We start from the raw sequence: 20,920 nt of genomic DNA, 5'->3' as shown, positions 1-20,920 counted from the left end.
CTCTGCTCCACTCCTGACAGGAGGGAGCAGCCAGGAAGTGGTCGGGCTCTGCTCCCAGAGAACAAGAGGAAACGTCCTCAAGCTGTGTCAGAGCAATTTTAGGTTGGACATCAGGAAGAATTCCTTCATGGGAAAGGGTTGTCAGGCCTTGGAAGAGGCTGTCCAGAGAGGTGCTGGAATCCCCCAACCCCTTGAATCCCCGCGGTTCAAGGAATGACCGGGCATGGGACTCAGTGCTCTGGCTGAGTGAAGAAGTAGTGTTTGATCAAAGGTTGGACTCACTGATCTTGGAGTCTTTTCCAACCTTAGAGATTGGAAGACTTTATGACTTTTTCCTCCCTGTAGTTAAATAAAAGTTAATTTATAACTTTATGTTTTTTCAATATTTAATTAAGATTTTCACATGTTCTTCCTGTTTTAAATCCAGTCTCAAGCCCACAGGATGTGTGGGTTTGGGGCTATTAAACATTCCCTGTCCAGCACTGCAGGTTCTGCTCCACAGGTCATATTTCTGACAGCAGCTGTGAGTTCAACTCCTAAGCAGCCCAGCTTCTGTCCATGGATTATTTATGCCTTACTTGTACAGTTCCTGCACACCTCAATAGTCCTCAGGTGATTTATCACCACAACAGCCCCAGGATGCAGAGACATTTCTCCATCACATTTAAGAGAAAGGTTCAGGTGGGTTTTCCAATGAGAAGCATGGATTTCACTGGAGTTCACTAACCAGGATCACACACCCCAGAATCACAGAGGCAGGTAGGAAACTTCTGTATCCCTGTGGAAAGGTAATAGCATAGGCAATATCTGCTCTCCTGGTCACAAACAGCTGCAGCTGCTTCAGGTGCCTGAACACCTGTAGGGACAACCCCACCCAGCGTGCTGCAGGGAGTGGTTTTGGGAAAACATGGGCAGAATTAAGATGCTGTTTCCAGATGCCATCAAGAACATATCAATAACTTTTCTGGAAAGAATGAGCTCCCGAGATTTGTGACCCAGGTATGTGCTGGTACAGGGGGGTTTTGAGACAGTCCAAGTGCAGAAATAATTAATGGGGCTGGAAGCAGGAATGCAGGTCCTGGTGTGGATAAGGGAACACACTGACAAGGTCGATGCTGGTCCTGCTATAGGGGACCACACTCTTGGTGTGGGCACTAGGCCCATTGTGGATAAGGGATCATGGTCACAGGACGGATGCTGGTCCCAGGATCAGGGATAGGACACATCCATGGGGTGGATGCTGATGCTGGGATAAGGGATTGTGGTCATGGGGTACATACTGGTGTGGGATGGAGGTCCTGTGCAGGGGAGCAGCGGGTGACTCCCTTGCTGGTGGCAGGTGTGTGTCTGTCTGTCCTGTGCCTCTCTATGTGTCTGTGTGGCTCTGAGACACCTGCTCACCATGGCAGGTTGAACCTGCTGACGGGAGAGGCTGCAGCCATACTGGGCTGGATTTACTGGCAGCTCAGGACACCCACTCTGCAGCTCCCTCACCTCCACCTGGGCGCTGGGACCCAGACAATGTGGGGCAGGATCTTCTCCTGCCAGTGACATAGATACCAACCTGTGACATAGATACCAACTGGTGTGATATAGCTGGGGCTGTGTGATCCCAGTGCCAAAAAAAAGTTACCTCTGCTTTGAATATAGGAATTGGAGTGTTAGAAAGATTTTCCCAATAGTTTGGTCACAGCAGTAGTGAGGAACAGGGAGACAACGGCCAAAGCAGGGAAACACGTGGAAAAACCTTCGTGCTCACAGGGGATAGTTTCACGAAACTGGAAAGCTGCAGGAAAGAGAAAAAGATAAAAATTAAACATCTTAGGGAGGGCCTGGGCAAGGACCCATCGGGAACGGCCCTCGCCCCGTGCTCCTGCGGGGCTGCCAGATGTGCCCGAACTCCATCGGGGCAGGGGAAGAGGCGGGGCATGGGACGGGGCGGGGATGAGGGGGATGGAGGCGGCTGAGGGCGGCTCCCGGGCCGCTGTTCCCGCCCCAGCGCGGCCGGATGCCGGCGGCAGCGGAGCGGAGGCGGCAGCGCCGCGTGGTGCGGGCCGGGCCCGGGGCAGGTGGGGCCGGCGGGGCTGTGGAGGGGCCGGGGCGAGGCGCGGAGCCGCGGGCGCTGGGCCGAGCGCGGCGCTGCCGGAGCGGCGCGGCCCAGGGCGGAGCGGCCGGGCCGGGCTCGGCGGCGGCGGGAGGAGGCCGGGGCCGATGGCGGCGGCAGGGCCCGGGCCGGGGCGGCTCCGGCCGGGGGGGTTTTCCGTGCGGCCGGCGGCGCTGGCGGCAGCGCCGGGCGCGGGGCTGCGCTGGCGGGGCCCGGCTGCAGGCGCAGGGAGCGCCCCGCGCTGGGAACGGCGGCTCCGGGCTGGGAGCGCCGGGCGGACGGGCAGGAGCAGGACGAGCAGGAGGAGGAGGTGTCAGTTGTCGGGCCTGGGATGAGCGCTGGCATGTATTATCTGAGCGGAGCTGATGTCTCTCAGCGCTTTAGCTCTAGAATTACTCTGAGGCCCGGCAAGCCCCCAATCCCTGTGGCAGTGGAGCTTTTGGCACGTGTGGGATGGAGTCCTCATGCCAGAGTTGGAGCCAGGTTGAGGAGAGGGGATCCCAGTTGGGATGTGCCCATTGCCAGGTGGGACAGGTGCAGTTCAGGTTTGAGTCATGGATTTTGTGCTCATATGTGGCTCTCACGTGTCGCAAATTCCATGGTTTGGCAGTTTGTGTCCTGGTTGATGTGGGAATGTTGCCTCGGTGTGTCCCTGAGGCCCTGTCTGGTGTCAGAGCTGTGCAGGTTCTGTGTGTGCAGCTGGGCTGGTGCAGCTGCAGGTGGAAGTGGCACCTGTGGTCTGCATAGCCCTGAATGTTTTGTGCTTCTTGCAGGTGTCTGGTTTAGCCTGGGCTGTTCTGGCCATCCCAGATGTATGATCCAGCATTTTTGAGCGTCCCCATGGCTGCAGTTCCCATTGGTATGTATCAAGTGAGGTTTGGGATAACTCAGGGGCTGGTGATATCACAGGTCTCTGGAGGCTTAGGTTGTGCAGTGAGATCTGCAGCACCTTGGAAGGTGTTGCTGTAAGTGTGCTCCAATGGATTTTGATTCAGGAGAGCCAGGTGGGAATGCCCAGAAACCTCCCTGGGAGGGAGGCGTAGTGGGAGGAAATTTTGACACAGTGTATGGCAAGAGTCTGTGGATCTGTTTTGTCATATGTATTGGTGTGGTAATAGGCACAGAAATGAAAATGGGCCTGAGGAGCTTTGGGCATCCTTGAGTGTTTCTCAGTTCTCCTCAGCTGCCCTTCACGTGAATGTCCCTTGTACATGGGTCCTGCCTGGGGTGGGGGTTTTACAACAGAGCCCTTCTGTGTATGGGAGGTGTTCAGTGCCTCTGGCCAGAAATTTTGCCACACACCAAAAACCTCTTTTTGAACCCTTTGGGTGATAGGAGTGTGTGCCAACCTCAGGGCATTGTGTCTGTGGGCCATGGCCTCCACCACGCCAAAGCCAGCCAGAGCTGATGTTCTGGAAATAGCTGTGTTTGGCTTTGTCTTGGAGACTTGCTTCTCCCTGAGCATTGTTTATTTGTCTCTATGCCTGAGATAATTGAACAACAGTGTCATCTTCATTTATCTCAGATTCCCTTAAGGGCTTATGTCTCAGTCTAAAGTTCCCCTCAGGAGGAATCCTCAGAGATGGGTGGGCTTCAGTGGCCGCAGCCTCTTTATGCAGTTTAGGCAAAATGAGCAAAAAATCCTTCATAGCAAAGTTTGAGCCATTGCTGAGGGTGTTTCAGTCTCTCCAAGATGGGAAGAGAGGGGATGGGAGTGAAAGGAGGAGGCAGTTGTCGGGCCCGGGATGAGCGCTGGCATGTATTATCTGAGCGGAGCTGATGTCTCTCACCGCTTTAGCTCTAGAATTACTCTGAGGCCCGACAAGCCCCCGATCCCTGTGTCAGTGGAGCTTTTGGCACTTGTGGGATGGAGTCCTCATGCCAGAGTTGGAGCCAGGTTGAGGAGAGGGGATCCCAGTTGGGATGTGCCCATTGCCAGGTGGGACAGGTGCAGTTCAGGTTTGAGGCATGGATTTTGTGCCACTTTGGGTCTCTCACGTGTCCCGAATTCCGTGTTTTGGCAGTTTGTGTCCTGGTTGATGTGGGAATGTTGCCTCGGTGTGTCCCTGAGCCCCTGTGTGGTGTCAGAGCTGTGCAGGTTCTGTGTGTGCAGCTGGGCTGGTGCAGCTGCAGGTGGGAGTGTGCAGGAGGGAAGTGGCATCTGTGGTGAGTGTGGCCCTAAACCTGGAATGTTTTGTGCTTCTTGCAGGTGTCCGGTTGAGCCTGGGCTGTTCTGGCAATCCCAGATGTATGATCCAGCATTTTTGAGAGTCCCCAAGGCTGCAGTTCCCAGTGTGCTGTGTCAGGTGAGGTTTGGGGTGTTTTAAATTCTGGTGAGGTCCCGTGTCTCCTGGGGCTTTGGATGCACAGTCAGAAAAGCAGCCCCAGAGAAGGTTTTGCTTTAAGTCTGCGCCAATGGATTATGATTCATGACAGCCAGGTGGGAATGCACAGGTACCCCCCTTAGGGAAAGGGATGTGTGTGGCAGCACGTTTGAAACAGTGTCTGGGAAGAGTGTGTTCATCTGTTCTGTCACATGTAGTGCTGTGGTAAAGGCCTCTGAAATGAAAATGGATCTGAGCATCTTTGGGGGTCTTTGATGGTTTCTATCCCCTCCTCAGCTGCCATTCACATGAATGTCCTGTGTGCCTGGGGCCCTTCTGTATGCTTCTGTTGTACAGCTGAGCCGTTTTGTGTAAGGGAGGATGGGTGTTCAGTGCCTCTGAGGAGAAGTTTTGCCACACAGCGAAAACCTGTCCTGCAACCCTTTGTCTGGGGGAGTGTGTGCCAACCTTAGGGCACTGGGTCTGTGGGCCATGGCCTCCTGCACTCCAAATCCACCCAGAGCTGATGTTCTGGAAACAGCTGGGTTTGGCTTTCTCTTGGAGACTTGCTTCTCCCTGTGCACTGTTTATGTGTCTCTAGGCCTGAGATAATTGACCAACAGTGTCATCTTCATTTACCTCAGGTTCCCTTCAGGGCTTATGTGTCAGTCTAAAGTTCCCCTCAGGAGGCATCTTCGGGGAGGGGTGGGCTTCATTGGCCGCAGCCTCTTTACACAGTTTAGGCATTATGAGCCAAAAAACCTCTGTAGAAAAAGTTGAGCCATTCCTGAGGGTGTTTTAGTCTCTCAGAGACAGGAAGAGAGGGGATAGTGGTGAAAGGAGGAGGAGGCAGTTGTCGGGCCCGGGATGAGCGCTGGCATGTATTATCTGAGCGGAGCTGATGTATCTCAGCGCTTTAGCTCTAGAATTACTCTGAGGCCCGGTAAGCCCCTGATTCCTGTGGCAGTGGAGCTTTTGTCACTTGTGGGATGGAGTCCTCATGCCAGAATTTGAGCTAGGTTGTGGAGAGGGTATCCCGCTTGGGATGTGCCCCATTGCCAGGTGGGGCAGGTGCAGTTCTGGGCTGAGGCATGGATTTTGTGCCCATGTGTGGCTCTCACCTGTCCCGAATTCCATGGTTTGGCAGTTTGTGTGCAGTTACATGTGGGAGTGTTGCCTCGGTGTGTCCCTGAGTCCTTGTGGGATTTGAGAGCTGTGCAGGTTCTGTGTGTGCTGTTGCAGGTGGGAGTGTGCAGGAGGGAAGTGGCATTTGTGGTCAGCGTGGCCCTAAACCTGGAATGTTTTATGCTTCTTGCAGGTGTCCGTTTGAGCCTGGGACGTTCTGGCCATCCCAGATGTATGATCCTGCATTTTTGAGAGTCCCCATGGCTGCAGTTCCCAGTGTGCTCTGTCAGGTGAGGTTTGGGGTTACTCAGGTGCTGGTGAAGTCCCAGATTTCCCGGGGTTTTGGTTGTGAGATTTGCAGCCAGGGTCTGGTGTTGCTGGGGGAGTGCTCCAATAGATTATGAATCAAGAGAGCCAGATGGGCATGCCCAGGTATCCCCTCTCCAGGAAAGGGGATGAGTGGGGCACAAGGTTGACAGAGTGTGTGGGAAGAGTCTCTGCATCTGTTCTGTGACGTGCAGTGCTGTGGTAGAACACTACAAATGTGACATGTGTGTGTCCTTGATGGTTTCTCACCCCTCCTCAGCTGCCCTTCATGTGAATGTCCTGTGTGTGTGATCTTATTGGGGTGCGAGTTTTAAAGAGAACTGTGTTGTGTTAGGCAGGATGGGTGTTCAGTGCCTCTGACCAGAAGTTTTGCCACACACTGGAAACGTATTCTTGAACCCTTTGGGTGATAGGAGTGTGTGCAAACTTGAGAGCATTGTGTCTGTGGGGCATGGCCTTGACCACGCCAAAGACACCCAGAGCTGATGTTCAGGGCTGTTGGTGGGTTTGGGTTTCTAGGGGATATTTGCTTCTCCCTCAGCCTCGTTTACTTGTCTCTAGGCCTGAAATAATGAAAAAACTGTGTCCCCTTTATCTATCTGAGGTTCCCTTAAGAGGCTTAAGTCATAGTCCAACGTTCCCCTCAGGAGGCATCCTCAGGGAGGGGTGGGCTTCAGTGGCCTCAGCCTTTCTACACAGATTAGGCATAATGGGCAAAAAATTCTTCGTCGAGAAGTTTGAGCCGTTGCCCACAATGATTCAGTGTCTGAGAGACGGGAAGAGAGGGGGATGGGGTGGAAAGTCGTCGAGGGCGGCTGAGGGCGGCTCCCGGGCCGCTGTTCCCGCCCCAGCGCGGCCGGATGCCGGCGGCAGCGGAGCGGAGGCGGCAGCGCCGCGTGGTGCGGGCCGGGCCCGGGGCAGGTGAGGCCGGCGGGGCTGTGGAGGGGCCGGGGCGAGGCGCGGAGCCGCGGGCGCTGGGCCGAGCGCGGCGCTGCCGGAGCGGCGCGGCCCAGGGCGGAGCGGCCGGGCCGGGCTCGGCGGCGGCGGGAGGAGGCCGGGGCCGATGGCGGCGGCAGGGCCCGGGCCGGGGCGGCTCCGGCCGGGGGGGTTTTCCGTGCGGCCGGCGGCGCTGGCGGCAGCGCCGGGCGCGGGGCTGCGCTGGCGGGGCCCGGCTGCAGGCGCAGGGAGCGCCCCGCGCTGGGAACGGCGGCTCCGGGCTGGGAGCGCCGGGCGGACGAGCAGGAGGAGGAGGAGGAGGCATTTGTCAGGCCCGGGATGAGCGCTGGCATGTATTATCTGAGCGGAGCTGATGTCTCTCACCGCTTTAGCTCTAGAATTACTCTGAGGCCCGGCAAGCCCCCGATCCCTGTGGCAGTGGAGCTTTTGGCACTTGTGGGATGGAGTCCTCATGCCAGATTGGGAGCCAGGCTGAGGAGAGGGGATCCCAGTTGGGATCTCTGCCCCATTGCCAGGTGGGGCAGGTGCACTTCTGGGCTGGGCTGTGGGTTTTGTGCCCATATGTGGCTCTCACGTGTCCTGAATTCCATGGTTTGGCAGTTTGTGTCCTGGTTGATATGGGAATGTTGCCTCAGATTGTCCCTGAGCCCCCGTGTGCTGTCAGAGCTGTGCAGGTTCTGTGTGTGCAGCTGGGCTGGTGCAGCTGCAGGTGGGAGTGTGCAGGAGGGAAGTGGCACTTGTGGTCAGTATGGCCCTAAACCTGGAATGTTTTGTGCTTCTTGCAGGTGTCTGGTTTAGCCTGGGCTGTTCTGGCAATCCCAGATGTATAATCCAGCATTTTTGAGAGTCCCCATGGCTGCAGTTCCCATTGGTATGTATCAAGTGAGGTTTGGGGTAACTCAGGGGCTGGTGATATCGCAGGTCTCCGGAGGCTTTGGTTGTGTAGTGAGATCTGCAGTGCCTGGGAAGGTGTTGCTGTAAGTGTGCTCCAATGGATTTTGATTCAGGAGAGCCAGGTGGGAATGCCCAGAAACCTCTCTGGGAGGGAGGCGTAGTGGGCGGAAATTTTTGACACAGTGTATGGTAAGAGTCTGTGGACCTGTTTAGTCATATGCAGTGCTGTGGTAATAGGCGCAGAAATGAAAATGGGTCTGAGGAGCTTTGGGCATCCTTGAGTGTTTCTCAGTTCTCCTCAGCTGCCCTTCACGTGAATGTCCCATGTATATGGGTCCTGCCAGTGGTGGGTGTTTTACAGCAGAGCTTTTCTGTGTAAGGGTGGATGGGTGTTCAGTGCCTCTTTGGAGAAATTTTGCCACACACCAAAAACCTCTTTTTGAACCCTTTGGGTGATAGGAGTGTGTGCCAACCTCAGGGCATTGTGTCTGTGGGCCATGGCCTCCACCACGCCAAAGCCAGCCAGAGCTGATGTTCTGCAAATGGCTGGGTTTGGCTTTCTGTTGGAGACTTGTTTCTCGCTGACCATTGTTTATTTGTCTCTATGCCTGAGATAATTGAACAACAGTGTCATCTTCATTTATCTCAGGTTCCCTTAAGGGTTTATGTCACAGTCTAAAGTTCCCCTCAGGAGGAATCCTCAGAGATGGGTGGGCTTCAGTGGCCGCAGCCTCTTTACACACTTTAGGCATAATGGGCAAAAAATCCTTCTTAGCAAAGTTTGAGCCATTGATGAAAGTGTTTCAGTCTCTCAGAGACAGGAAGAGAGGGGATGGGAGTGAAAGGAGCAGGAGGAGGCAGTTGTCGGGCCCGGGATGAGCGCTGGCATGTATTATCTGAGCGGAGCTGATGTCTCTCACCGCTTTAGCTCTAGAATTACTCTGAGGCCCGGCAAGCCCCCGATCCCTGTGGCAGTGGAGCTTTTGGCACTTGTGGGATGGAGCCCTACTGCCAGCGTTGGAGCCAGGTTGAGGAGAGGGGATCCCAGTTGGGATGTGCTCCATTGCCAGGTGGGGGAGGTGCAGTTCTGTGCTTGAGGCATGGGTTTTGTGCTCATACGTGGCTCTCACGTGTCCCGAATTCCATGGTTTGGGAGTTCGTGTCCTGATTAATGTGGGAATGTTGCATTGGTGTGTCCCTGAGCCCCTGTGAGCTGTCAGAGCTGTGCAGGTTCTGTGTGTGCAGCTGGGCTGGTGCAGCTTCAGGTGGGAGTGTGCAGGAGGGAAGTGGCACCTGTGGTCAGCGTGGCCCTAAACCTGGAATGTTTTGTGCTTCTTGCAGGTGTCTGTTTGAGCGTGGGCTGTTCTGGCCATCCCAGATGTATGATCCTGCATTTTTGAGAGTCCCCATGTCTGCAGGTCCCAGTGTGCTGTGTCAGGTGAGGTTTGGGGTGACACAGGTGCTCTTTAAGTCCCGGATCTTTCGAGGTTTTGGTTGTGAGATCTGCAGCCAGGGTCTGGTGTTGCTGTGGGAGTGCTGCAATAGATTATGAATCAAGAGAGCCAGATGGGCATGCCCAGGTATCCCCCTCCAGGAAAGGGGATGAGCAAGGTTGACAGAGCTTGTGGGAGGAGTCTCTGCCTCTGTTCTGTCACATGCAGTGCTGTGGTAAAACACTGCAAATGTGAGCTTTGGGGGTCCTTGATGGTTTCTCACCCCTCCTCAGCTGCCCTTCATGTGAATGTCCTGTGTGTGTGATCTTATTGTTGTTCGAGTTTTAAAGAGAACTGTGTTGTGTTAGGCAGGATGGGTGTTCAGTGCCTCTGACCAGAAGTTTTGCCACACACGGAAAACCTCTCCTGCAACCCTTTGGGAGATAGGAGTGTGTGCAAACTTCAGAGCATTGGGTCTGTGGGCCATGGCCTTGACCATGCCAAAGCCACGCAGAGCTGATGTTCAGGGCTGTTGGTGGGTTTGGGTTTCTAGGGGATATTTGCTTCTCCCTCAGCCTCGTTTACTTGTCTCTAGGGCTGAAATAATGTAAAAACTGTGTCCCCTTTATCTATCTGAGGTTCCCTTAGGAGGCTTAAGTCATAGTCCAAAGTTCCCCTCAGGAGGCATCCTCCGGGAGGGATGGTCTTCAGTGTCCTCAGCCTTTTTACACAGATGAGGCATAATGGGCAAAAAAATTCTTCGTCGAGAAGTTTGAGCCGTTGCCCACAATGATTCGGTGTCTGAGAGACGGGAAGAGAGGGGGATGGGGTGGAAAGTCGTCGAGGGCGGCTGAGGGCGGCTCCCGGGCCGCTGTTCCCGCCCCAGCGCGGCCGGATGCCGGCGGCAGCGGAGCGGAGGCGGCAGCGCCGCGTGGTGCGGGCCGGGCCCGGGGCAGGTGGGGCCGGCGGGGCTGTGGAGGGGCCGGGGCGAGGCGCGGAGCCGCGGGCGCTGGGCCGAGCGCGGCGCTGCCGGAGCGGCGCGGCCCAGGGCGGAGCGGCCGGGCCGGGCTCGGCGGCGGCGGGAGGAGGCCGGGGCCGATGGCGGCGGCAGGGCCCGGGCCGGGGCGGCTCCGGCCGGGGGGGTTTTCCGTGCGGCCGGCGGCGCTGGCGGCAGCGCCGGGCGCGGGGCTGCGCTGGCGGGGCCCGGCTGCAGGCGCAGGGAGCGCCCCGCGCTGGGAACGGCGGCTCCGGGCTGGGAGCGCCGGGCGGACGAGCAGGAGGAGGAGGAGGAGGCAGTTGTCGGGCCCGGGATGAGCGCTGGCATGTATTATCTGAGCGGAGCTGATGTCTCTCACCGCTTTAGCTCTAGAATTACTCTGAGGCCCGGCAAGCCCCCTATCCCTGTGTCAGTGCAGCTTTTGGCACTTGTGGGATGGAGTCCTCATACCAGGCTTGGAGCCAGGTTGAGGAGAGGGGATCCCAGTTGGGATCTGCCCCATTGCCAGGTGGGACAGGTACAGTTCTCGGTTTGAGGCGTCGGTTTTGTGCCCCCTGCGGGTTTCTCACTTGTCCCGAATTCCATGGTTTGGGAATTTGTGTCCAGATGCATGAGGGAATGTTGTCTCAGGTGTCCCTGAGCCCCTGTGTGCTGTCAGAGCTGTGCAGGTTCTGTGTGTGCAGCTGGGCTGGTGCAGCTGCAGGAGGAAAGTGGCACCTGTGGTCTGCGTAGCCCTGAATGTTTTGTGCTTCTTGCAGGTGTCTGGTTTAGCCTGGGCTGTTCTGGCAATCCCAGATGTATAATCCAGCATTTTTGAGAGTCCCCATGGCTGCAGTTCCCATTGGTATGTATCAAGTGAGGTTTGGGGTAACTCAGGGGCTGGTGAAATCGCAGGTCTCCGGAGGCTTTGGTTGTGCAGTAAGATCTGCAGTGCCTGGGAAGGTGTTGCTGTAAGTGTGCTCCAATGCATTTTGATTCAGGAGAGCCAGATGGGAATGCCCAGAAACCTCCCTGGGAGGGAGGCGTAGTGGGCGGAAATTTTTGACACAGTGTATGGCAAGAGTCTGTGGACCTGTTTAGTCATATGCAGTGCTGTGGTAATAGGCACAGAAATGAAAATGGGTCTGAGGAGCTTTGGGCATCCTTGAGTGTTTCTCAGTTCTCCTCAGCTGCCCTTCACGTGAATGTCCTGTGTATATGGGTCCTACCTGGGATGGGGTTTTTACAACAGAACCCTTCTGTGTAAGGGTGGATGGGTGTTCAGTGCCTCTTTGGAGAAATTTTGCCACACACCAAAAACCTCTTTTTGAACCCTTTGGGTGATAGGAGTGTGTGCCAACCTCAGGGCATTGTGTCTGTGGGCCATGGCCTCCACCACGCCAAAGCCAGCCAGAGCTGATGTTCTGCAAATGGCTGGGTTTGGCTTTCTGTTGGAGACTTGTTTCTCGCTGACCATTGTTTATTTGTCTCTATGCCTGAGATAATTGAACAACAGTGTCATCTTTATATATCTCAGGTTCCCTTAAGTGTTTATGTGACAGTCTAAAGTTCCCCTCAGGACGAACCCTCAGAGATGGGCTTCAGTGGCCGCAGCCTTTTTACACAGTTTAGGCAAAATGGGCAAAAAATCCTTCGTAGCAAAGTTTGAGGCATTGCTGAGGGCGTTTCAGTCTCTCCGAGATGGGAATAGAGGGGATGGGAGTGAAAGGAGGAGGAGGAGGCAGTTGTCGGGCCCGGGATGAGCGCTGGCATGTATTATCTGAGCGGAGCTGATGTCTCTCACCGCTTTAGCTCTAGAATTACTCTGAGGCCCGGCAAGCCCCTGATTTCTGTGTCAGTGGAGCTTTTGGCAATTGTGGGATGGAGTCCTCATGCCAGAGTTGGAGCCAGGTTGAGGAGAGGGGTCCCGTTTGGGATCTGCCCCATTGCCAGGTGGGACAGGTGCAGTTCAGACTTGAGGCATGGATTTTGTGCCCCTGTGGGTGTCCCACATGTCCTGAATTCCATGGTTTGGCAGTTTGTGTCCAGGTGCATGTGGGAATGTTGTGTTGGTGTGTCCCGAGCCCCTGTGGGCTGTTAGAGCTGTGCAGGTTCTGTGTGTGCAGCTGGGCTGGTGCAGCTGCAGGTGAGAGTGTGCAGGAGGGAAGTGGCGCCTGTGGTCAGCGTGGCCCTAAACCTGGAATGTTTTGTGCTTCTTGCAGGTGTCCGTTTGAGCGTGGGCTGTTCTGGCCATCCCAGATGTATGATCCAGTATTTTTGAGAGTCCCCAAGGCTGCAGGTCCCATTGGAGTGTGTCAGGTGAGGTTTGGGGTGACACAGGTGCTCTTTAAGTCCCGGATCTTTCGAGGTTTTGGTTGTGAGATCTGCAGCCAGGGTCTGGTGTTGCTGTGGGAGTGCTGCAATAGATTATGAATCAAGAGAGCCAGATGGGCATGCCCAGGTATCCCCCTCCAGGAAAGGGGATGAGCAAGGTTGACAGAGCTTGTGGGAGGAGTCTCTGCCTCTGTTCTGTCACATGCAGTGCTGTGGTAAAACACTGCAAATGTGAGCTTTGGGGGTCCTTGATGGTTTCTCACCCCTTCTCAGCTGCCCTTCATGTGAATGTCCTGTGTGTGTGATCTTATTGTTGTTCGAGTTTTAAAGAGAACTGTGTTGTGTTAGGCAGGATGGGTGTTCAGTGCCTCTGACCAGATGTTTTGCCACACACGGAAAACCTCTCCTGCAACCCTTTGGGTGATAGGAGTGTGTGCAAACTTCAGAGCATTGGGTCTGTGGGCCATGGCATTGACCACGCCAAAGCCACGCAGAGCTGATGTTCAGGGCTGTTGGTGGGTTTGGGTTTCTAGGGAATACTTGCTTCTCTCTCAGTCTCGTTTACTTGTCTCTAGGGCTGAAATAATGTAAAAACTGTGTCCCCTTTATCTATCTGAGGTTCCCTTAGGAGGCTTAAGTCATAGTCCAAAGTTCCCCTCAGGAGGCATCCTCCGGGAGGGATGGTCTTCAGTGTCCTCAGCCTTTTTACACAGATGAGGCATAATGGGCAAAAAAATTCTTCGTCGAGAAGTTTGAGCCGTTGCCCACAATGATTCGGTGTCTTGAGAGACTGGAAGAGAGGGGGATGGGGTGGAAAGTCGTCGAGGGCGGCTGAGGGCGGCTCCCGGGCCGCTGTTCCCGCCCCAGCGCGGCCGGATGCCGGCGGCAGCGGAGCGGAGGCGGCAGCGCCGCGTGGTGCGGGCCGGGCCCGGGGCAGGTGGGGCCGGCGGGGCTGTGGAGGGGCCGGGGCGAGGCGCGGAGCCGCGGGCGCTGGGCCGAGCGCGGCGCTGCCGGAGCGGCGCGGCCCAGGGCGGAGCGGCCGGGCCGGGCTCGGCGGCGGCGGGAGGAGGCCGGGGCCGATGGCGGCGGCAGGGCCCGGGCCGGGGCGGCTCCGGCCGGGGGGGTTTTCCGTGCGGCCGGCGGCGCTGGCGGCAGCGCCGGGCGCGGGGCTGCGCTGGCGGGGCCCGGCTGCAGGCGCAGGGAGCGCCCCGCGCTGGGAACGGCGGCTCCGGGCTGGGAGCGCCGGGCGGACGGGCAGGAGCAGGAGGAGGAGGAGGCATTTGTCAGGCCCGGGATGAGCGCTGGCATGTATTATCTGAGCGGAGCTGATGTCTCTCACCGCTTTAGCTCTAGAATTACTCTGAGGCCCGGCAAGCCCCCGATCCCTGTGTCAGTGGAGCTTTTGGCACTTGTGGGATGGAGTCCTCATGCCACAGTTGGAGCCAGGTTGAGGAGAGGGCATCCCAGTTGGAATCTCTGCCCTATTGCCAGGTGGGGCAGGTGCACTTCTGGGCTGGGCTGTGGTTTTTGTGCCCATATGTGGCTCTCACGTGTCCCGAATTTCATGGTTTGGCAGTTTTTGTCTTGGTTAATGTGGGAATGTTGTCTGAGGTGTCCCTGAGCCCCTGTGAGCTGTCAGAGCTGTGCAGGTTCTGTGTGTGCAGCTGGGCTGGTGCATCTGCAGGTGGGAGTGTGCAGGAGGGAAGTGGCACCTGTGGTCAGCGTGGCCCTAAACCTGGAATGTTTTGTGCTTCTTGCAGGTGTCTGGTTTAGCCTGGGCTGTTCTGGCAATCCCAGATGTATAATCCAGCATTTTTGAGAGTCCCCATGGCTGCAGCTTCCATTGGTATGTATCAAGTGAGGTTTGGGGTAACTCAGGGGCTGGTGATATCACAGGTCCCCGGAGGCTTTGGTTGTGCAGTGAGATCTGCAGCACCTTGGAAGGTGTTGCTGTAAGTGTGCTCCAATGCATTTTGATTCAGGAGAGCCAGGTGGGAATACCCAGAAACCTCCCTGGGAGGGAGGCGTAGTGGGAGGAAATTTTGACACAGTGTATGGCAAGAGTCTGTGGATCTGTTTTGTCATATGTATTGGTGTGGTAATAGGCACAGAAATGAAAATGGGCCTGAGGAGCTTTGGGCATCCTTGAGTGTTTCTCAGTTCTCCTCAGCTGCCCTTCACGTGAATGTCCCTTGTACATGGGTCCTGCCTGGGGTGGGGGTTTTACAACAGAGCCCTTCTGTGTATGGGAGGTGTTCAGTGCCTCTGGCCAGAAATTTTGCCACACACCAAAAACCTCTTTTTGAACCCTTTGGGTGATAGGAGTGTGTGCCAACCTCAGGGCATTGTGTCTGTGGGCCATGGCCTCCACCACGCCAAAGCCAGCCAGAGCTGATGTTCTGGAAATAGCTGTGTTTGGCTTTGTCTTGGAGACTTGCTTCTCCCTGAGCATTGTTTATTTGTCTCTATGCCTGAGATAATTGAACAACAGTGTCATCTTCATTTATCTCAGGTTCCCTTAAGGGCTTATGTCTCAGTCTAAAGTTCCCCTCAGGAGGAATCCTCAGAGATGGGTGGGCTTCAGTGGCCGCAGCGTCTTTATGCAGTTTAGGCATAATGGGCAAAAAATCCTTCATAGCAAAGTTTGAGCCATTGCTGAGGGTGTTTCAGTCTCTCCAAGATGGGAAGAGAGGGGATGGGCGTGAAAGGAGGAGGCAGTTGTCAGGCCCGGGATGAGCGCTGGCATGTATTATCTGAGCGGAGCTGATGTTTCTCACCGCTTTAGCTCTAGAATTACTCTGAGGCCCGGCAAGCCCCCGATCCCTGTGTCAGTGGAGCTTTTGGCACTTGTGGGATGGAGTCCCCCTGCCAGATTTGGAGCCAGGTTGAGGAGAGGGGATCCCAGTTGGGATGTGCTCCATTGCCAGTTGGGGCAGGTGCAGTTCAGGCTTGAGGCATGGAGTTTGTGCTCATATGTAGCTCTCTCGTGTCCCGAATTCCATGGTTTTGGAATTTGTGTCCAGCTGCATGTGTGAATTTTGTCTCGGTGTGTCCCTCAGCCCCTGTGTGCTCAGAGCTGTGTAGGTTCTGTGTGTGCAGCTGGGCTGTTGCAGCTGTAGCAGGGAAGTGGCACCTGTGGTTAGCGTAGCCCTGAATGTTTTGTGCTTCTTGCAGGTGTCTGGTTCAGCGTGGGACGTTCTGGTCAGCCCAGACGTATGATCCAGGATTTGTGAGCATCTCCATGTCTGTGGGTCCTCATGGAGTGTGTCTGGTGAGTTTTGGGTTGACTAAAATGGTGGTGAGGTCCCGTGTCTCCTGGGGATTTGGATGTGCAGTGAGATCTGCAGTCCCTGAAACTGTGTTGCTCGGGGTTTGCTCCTATGGGTTATTATTCAGGAGAGCCAGATGGCAATGCCCAAGAACCTCCCTGGGAAGGAGGCGAGATGGACAGGAAGTTTGACTCAGTGTGCAGCAACAGTCTGTGGATCTGTTCTGTCATACGTAGTTCTGTGGTAAAGGCCTCAGAAATGAAAAGGAGTCTGAGGAACTCTTAGGGTCTTTGATGATTTCTCAGCTCTCCTCAGCTGCCCTTCACATGAATGTCCTGTATGTGTGACCTGCCTGGGGTTGGGCTTTTAAATCTGAGCTGTTTTCTGTAAGGTAGGATGGGTGTTCAGTGCCTCTGATTAGAAGTTTTGCTACACACGGAAAATCTCTCCGCTAACGCTTTGTGGGTAGTGTGTGTAAACCTCAGGGCATTGTGTCTGTGGGCCATGGCTTTGACCACAAAACCCTACCAGAGCTGATGATCAGGAGAGTTACTGGGTTTGGCTTTCTAGTGGACACTTGCTTGTCCCTGAGCCTTGTTTACTTGTCTCTAGGCCTGAGCTAACTGAACAACAGTGTCACCTTCATCTATGCTAGATTCTTACTGGTGGCTTAAATCACAGTCCAAACCTACCCTCAGGAGGAATCCTCAGAGATGGGTGGGCTTCAGTGGCCGCAGCCACTTTACACAGTTCAGCCATAGTGGGCAAAAAATCCTTCATAGCAAAGTTTGAGCCATTGATGAAAATGTTTCAGTCTTTCAAAGATGGGAAGAGAGGGGGATGATGGTGAAAGGAGGAAGAGGTGGAGGAGGCAGCTGTCGGGCCTGGGATGAGTGCTGGCATGTATTATCTGAGCAGAGCTGATGTCTCTCACCGCTTTAGCTCTAGAATTACTCTGAGGCCCGGCAAGCCCTGATCCCTGTTGCAGTGGAGCTTTTGGCACTTGTGGGATGGAGTCTTCCTGCCAGACATGGAGCCAGGTTGAGGAGAGGGGATCCCAGTGGGAACTGCCCTATTGCCAGGTGGGACAGGTGCAGTTCTGGGCTGAGGCATGGGTTTTGTGCCCCTGCTGGCCTCTCACGTGTCCCAAATTCCATGGTTTAGGAATTTGTGTCCAGGTGCATGTGGGAATTTTGTCTCAGGTGTCCCTGAGCCCCTGTGAGCTGTCAGAGCTGTGTAGGTTCTGTGTGTGCAGCTGGGCTGGTGCAGCTGCAGGTGGGAGTGTGCAGGAGGGAAGTGGCACCTGTGGTCAGCGTGGCCCTAAACCTGGAATGTTTTGTGCTTCTTGCAGGTGTCCGGTTGAGGCTGGGCTGTTCTGGCCATCCCAGATGTATGATCCAGCATTTTTGAGAGTCCCCAAGGCTGCAGGTCCCAGTGTGCTGTGTCAGGTGAAGTTTGGGGTGTTTTAAATACTGGTGAGGTCCCGTGTCTCCTGGGGCTTTGGATGCACAGTCAGAAAAGCAGCCCCAGAGAAGGTTTTGCTTTAAGTCTGCACTAATGGATTATGATGCATGACAGCCAGGTGGGAATGCACAGGTACCCCCCTTAGGGAAAGGGATGTGTGGGGCAGCACGTTTGAAACAGTGTCTGGGAAGAGTGTGTTCATCTGTTCTGTCACATGTAGTGCTGTGGTAAAGGCCTCTGAAATGAAAATGGATCTGAGCATCTTTGGGGGTCTTTGATGGTTTCTATCCCCTCCTCAGCTGCCATTCACATGAATGTCCTGTGTGCCTGGGGCCCTTCTGTATGCTTCTGTTGTACAGCTGAGCCGTTTTGTGTAAGGGAGGATGGGTGTTCAGTGCCTCTGAGGAGAAGTTTTGCCACACAGCGAAAACCTGTCCTGCAACCCTTTGTCTGGGGGAGTGTGTGCCAACCTCAGGGCATTGGGTCTGTGGGCCATGGCCTCCTGCACTCCAAATCCACCCAGAACTGATGTTCTGGAAATAGCTGGGTTTGGCTTTCTCTTGGAGACTTGCTTCTCCCTGTGCATTGTTTGTCTCTAGGCCTGTGATAATTGAACAATAGTGTCATCTTCATTTATCTCAGGTTCCCTTAAGGGATTTTGTCACAGTCTAAAGTTCCCCTCAGGAGGCATCCTCAGGGAGGGGTGGGCTTCAGTGGCTGCAGCTTCTTTACACACTTTAGGCATAATGGGCAAAAAATTCTTCATAGCAAAGTTTGAGCCATTGCTGAGAGTGTTTCAGTCTCTCAGAGACAGGAAGAGAGGGGATGGGAGTGAAAGGAGGAGGAGGAGGCAGTCGTCGGGCCCGGGATGAGCGCTGGCATGTATTATCTGAGCGGAGCTGATGTCTCTCAGCGCTTTAGATCTAGAATTACTCTGAGGCCCGGCAAGCCCCTGATTCCTGTGGCAGTGGAGCTTTTGGCACTTGTGGGATGGAGTCTTCCTGCCAGACATGGAGCCAGGTTGTGGAGAAGGTATCCTGTTTGGGATCTACCCCATTGCTAGGTGGTGCAGGTGTAGTTCTGGGCTTGAGGCGTGCATTTTGTGCCCATGTGTGGCTCTCACATGTCCCAAATTCCGTGGTTTGGCAGTTTGTGTCCAGGTGCATGTGGGAATGTTGTGTTGGTGTGTCCCGAGCCCCTGTGGGCTGTTAGACCTGTGCAAGTTCTGTGTGTGCAGCTGGGCTGGTGCAGCTGCAGGTGGGAGTGTGCAGGAGGGAAGTGGCGCCTGTGGTCAGCGTGGCCCTAAACCTGGAATGTTTTGTGCTTCTTGCAGGTGTCCGTTTGAGCCTGGGACGTTCTGGCCATCCCAGATGTATGATCCAGCATTTTTGAGTGTCCCCATGGCTGCAAATCCCAGTATTGTGTGTCAGGTGATGTTTAGGGTGACTCTAGTGTTGCTGACTTCCCAGGTCTCTTGATGCTTTGGTTGTGCTATGAGATCTGCAGCCCCTGGGAAGGTTTTGTTGGAGTTGTGCTCCAATGGATTATGATTCAGGAGAGCCAGGTGGGAATTCCCAGGAACCTCTCCAGGGAGGGAGATGAGGAGGGCAGCAAGTTTGACCCAGTTTCTGGGAGCAGACTCAGGATCTTTTCCATCACATTGCTTCACGTGCAGTGTTGTGGTAAAGACCTCAGTAATTGAAAATGAGTCTGAGGAACTTTTAGGGTCTTTGATGGTTTCCTGCCCCTCCTCAGCTGCCATTGAATGTCCTTGTATGGGGCCTTACTGAGTGGGGTTTTTAAAACTGAGCTGTTTTGTGTAAGGGAGGATGGGTGTTCAGTGCCTCTGACCAGAAGTTTTGCCACACACCGAAGACCTGTCCTGCATCTTTTGGCTGGGGGAGTGTGTGCAAACCTCAGGGCATTGGGTCTGTGGGCCATGGCCTCCAGAACAACAAATCCACCCAGAGCTGATGTTCAGGACGGTTGGTGGGTTTGGCTTTCTGGGGGATACTTTTTTCTCCCTCATCCTTATTTACTTGTCTCTAGACCGGAGATAATTAAACACAGTGTCAGTTTTATCTATCTTAGGTGGCTTATGTCACAGTCTGAATTTTTCCTCAGGAGGCATCCTCAGTGAGGTGTGGGCTTATGTGTCTGGAGCCTCGCTACAGTTTAGTCATAATGGGCAAAACATCCTTTGTAACAAGCTTTAAGCCTTTGATCGAAATGATTCGGTCTCTGACAGACGGGAACAGCGGGGGATGGGAGTGAAAGGAGGAGGCGGCAGTTGTCGGGCCCGGGATGAGCGCTGGCATGTATTATCTGAGCAGAGCTGATGTCTCTCACCGCTTTAGCTCTAGAATTACTCTGAGGCCCGGCAAGCCCTGATCCCTGTTGCAGTGGAGCTTTTGGCACTTGTGGGATGGAGTCCTCATGCCAGGCTTGGAGCCAGGTTGAGGAGAGGGGTCCTGGTTGGGATGTGCTGCATTGCCAGTTGGGGCAGGTGCAGTTCTGGGCTGAGCCGTTGGTTTTGTGCCCATGTGGGGCTCTCACATGTCCCGAATTCCATGGTTTGGGAGTTTGTGTCCTGGTTAATGTGGAAATGTTTTCTCGGTGTGTCCCTGAGCTCCTGTGAGCTGTCAGAGCTGTGCAGGTTCTGTGTGTGCAGCTGGGCTGGTGCAGCTTCAGGTGAGAGTGTGCAGGAGGGAAGTGGCACCTGTGGTCAGCGTGGCCCTAAATCTGGAATGTTTTGTGCTACTTGCAGGTGTCTGGTTTAGCCTGGGCTGTTCTGGCAATCCCAGATGTATGATCCAGCATTTTTGAGAGTCCCCATGTCTGCAGGTCCCATTGGAGTGTGTCAGGTGAGGTTTGGGGTGACTCAGGTGCTATGGAGGTCTTGGGGCTCCCGGGGCTTTGTTTGTGCAGTGAGATCTGCAGAACTTGGGAAGGTGTTGCTGGGTGTGTGCTCAGCGACACGCAGCTCTGTGCGGTGTCCTGGGCTCCTGTCAGCTCCCACAGCATTGAGTTGTGGGGAGGGGAAGGAAATGGGGCAGGGCCTCTTGTTATTTCAGGTGCTTTTGTGTTTTTGAAATGCAGGTTTTGCTTCTTGTGCTGTATTTTCTGCTGGAATTTCAGCATTTCTTTGATTTTATTAAAACTATTTTGTGTTTCATTTTTGTGTCCTTGGAGAGAATGATCATTGTATGGGGAGGAGGGAGAGCTCAGGAAGGAGGAAGGATGTGGGCAAGGTGCTTGTGAGTCTTGTTTTTACTTCTCAGTATCCTCTGATATTTTTGGCAATAACTTCAGCTAAATTCCCCCATTCGAGTCTGTTTTCCCAGTGATCAGTGAGTTATTTCTCCCTGTCCTTAACTCAAGGCATGAGCCTTTCCTTATGTTTTCTCTCCCTTTCTGCTGAGAAGAGCAGTCATAAAGCAGCTTTGCTGGGTACCTCTCATGCAGCCAGCGTCTGATCACAAGCTGGACCCTGTGACACTGAAGTCTTACGTTTTTCTGTGTGTTGTGATAGTTGTGTTCATCTACAGGGAGGCAAAATATGGGATCCTGAGCCTCTAGATCCAAAATATTACCATTTCCATATGGGTGTGACCCTGTTAGCTGAGGTACCATGTATTCCTTCTGTTGCCGGGAGCAGTGGATCCTTTCAGAGGTGCTGACACCACCAGGAGGACCCCCATGGACTCTTCCAA

The 20,920-nt window shown here is 54.7% G+C and overlaps 1 long non-coding RNA gene and 12 pseudogenes across 4 annotated transcripts; all 13 read left to right on the top strand.

Moving 5' to 3' along the window:
• Positions 1-1,977: 1,977 nt before the first annotated feature.
• On the top strand, positions 1,978-20,382 carry LOC110481227 (uncharacterized). Of its 4 annotated transcripts, XR_013341342.1 has the most exons (13): positions 1,978-2,069; positions 2,878-2,963; positions 4,314-4,410; positions 5,747-5,843; positions 7,623-7,708; positions 9,073-9,169; positions 10,920-11,005; positions 12,363-12,459; positions 14,235-14,320; positions 15,649-15,745; positions 17,095-17,191; positions 18,541-18,637; positions 19,975-20,382. It is a non-coding gene; the product is annotated as an uncharacterized LOC110481227 (long non-coding RNA). The 4 variants fall into 4 exon arrangements; XR_013341344.1 differs by lacking the exon at positions 18,541-18,637; XR_013341341.1 differs by having other exon boundaries at positions 18,541-20,382.
• LOC116184669 (small nucleolar RNA SNORD45) lies at positions 2,428-2,511 on the top strand (annotated as a pseudogene).
• Positions 3,842-3,925, top strand: LOC144247875 (small nucleolar RNA SNORD45; annotated as a pseudogene).
• Positions 5,288-5,371, top strand: LOC116184667 (small nucleolar RNA SNORD45; annotated as a pseudogene).
• On the top strand, positions 7,148-7,231 carry LOC144247874 (small nucleolar RNA SNORD45; annotated as a pseudogene).
• Positions 8,599-8,682, top strand: LOC144247873 (small nucleolar RNA SNORD45; annotated as a pseudogene).
• On the top strand, positions 10,467-10,550 carry LOC144247872 (small nucleolar RNA SNORD45; annotated as a pseudogene).
• Positions 11,892-11,975, top strand: LOC116184666 (small nucleolar RNA SNORD45; annotated as a pseudogene).
• On the top strand, positions 13,761-13,844 carry LOC116184668 (small nucleolar RNA SNORD45; annotated as a pseudogene).
• On the top strand, positions 15,199-15,282 carry LOC144247878 (small nucleolar RNA SNORD45; annotated as a pseudogene).
• On the top strand, positions 16,625-16,708 carry LOC116184671 (small nucleolar RNA SNORD45; annotated as a pseudogene).
• Positions 18,068-18,151, top strand: LOC144247876 (small nucleolar RNA SNORD45; annotated as a pseudogene).
• On the top strand, positions 19,504-19,587 carry LOC144247877 (small nucleolar RNA SNORD45; annotated as a pseudogene).
• Positions 20,383-20,920: the final 538 nt, after the last annotated feature.

This window comes from Lonchura striata, chromosome 34, assembly GCF_046129695.1.
Source record: "Lonchura striata isolate bLonStr1 chromosome 34, bLonStr1.mat, whole genome shotgun sequence".
Classification (NCBI taxonomy): domain Eukaryota; kingdom Metazoa; phylum Chordata; class Aves; order Passeriformes; family Estrildidae; genus Lonchura; species Lonchura striata.
This window is presented reverse-complemented; position numbering and strand designations above follow the sequence as displayed.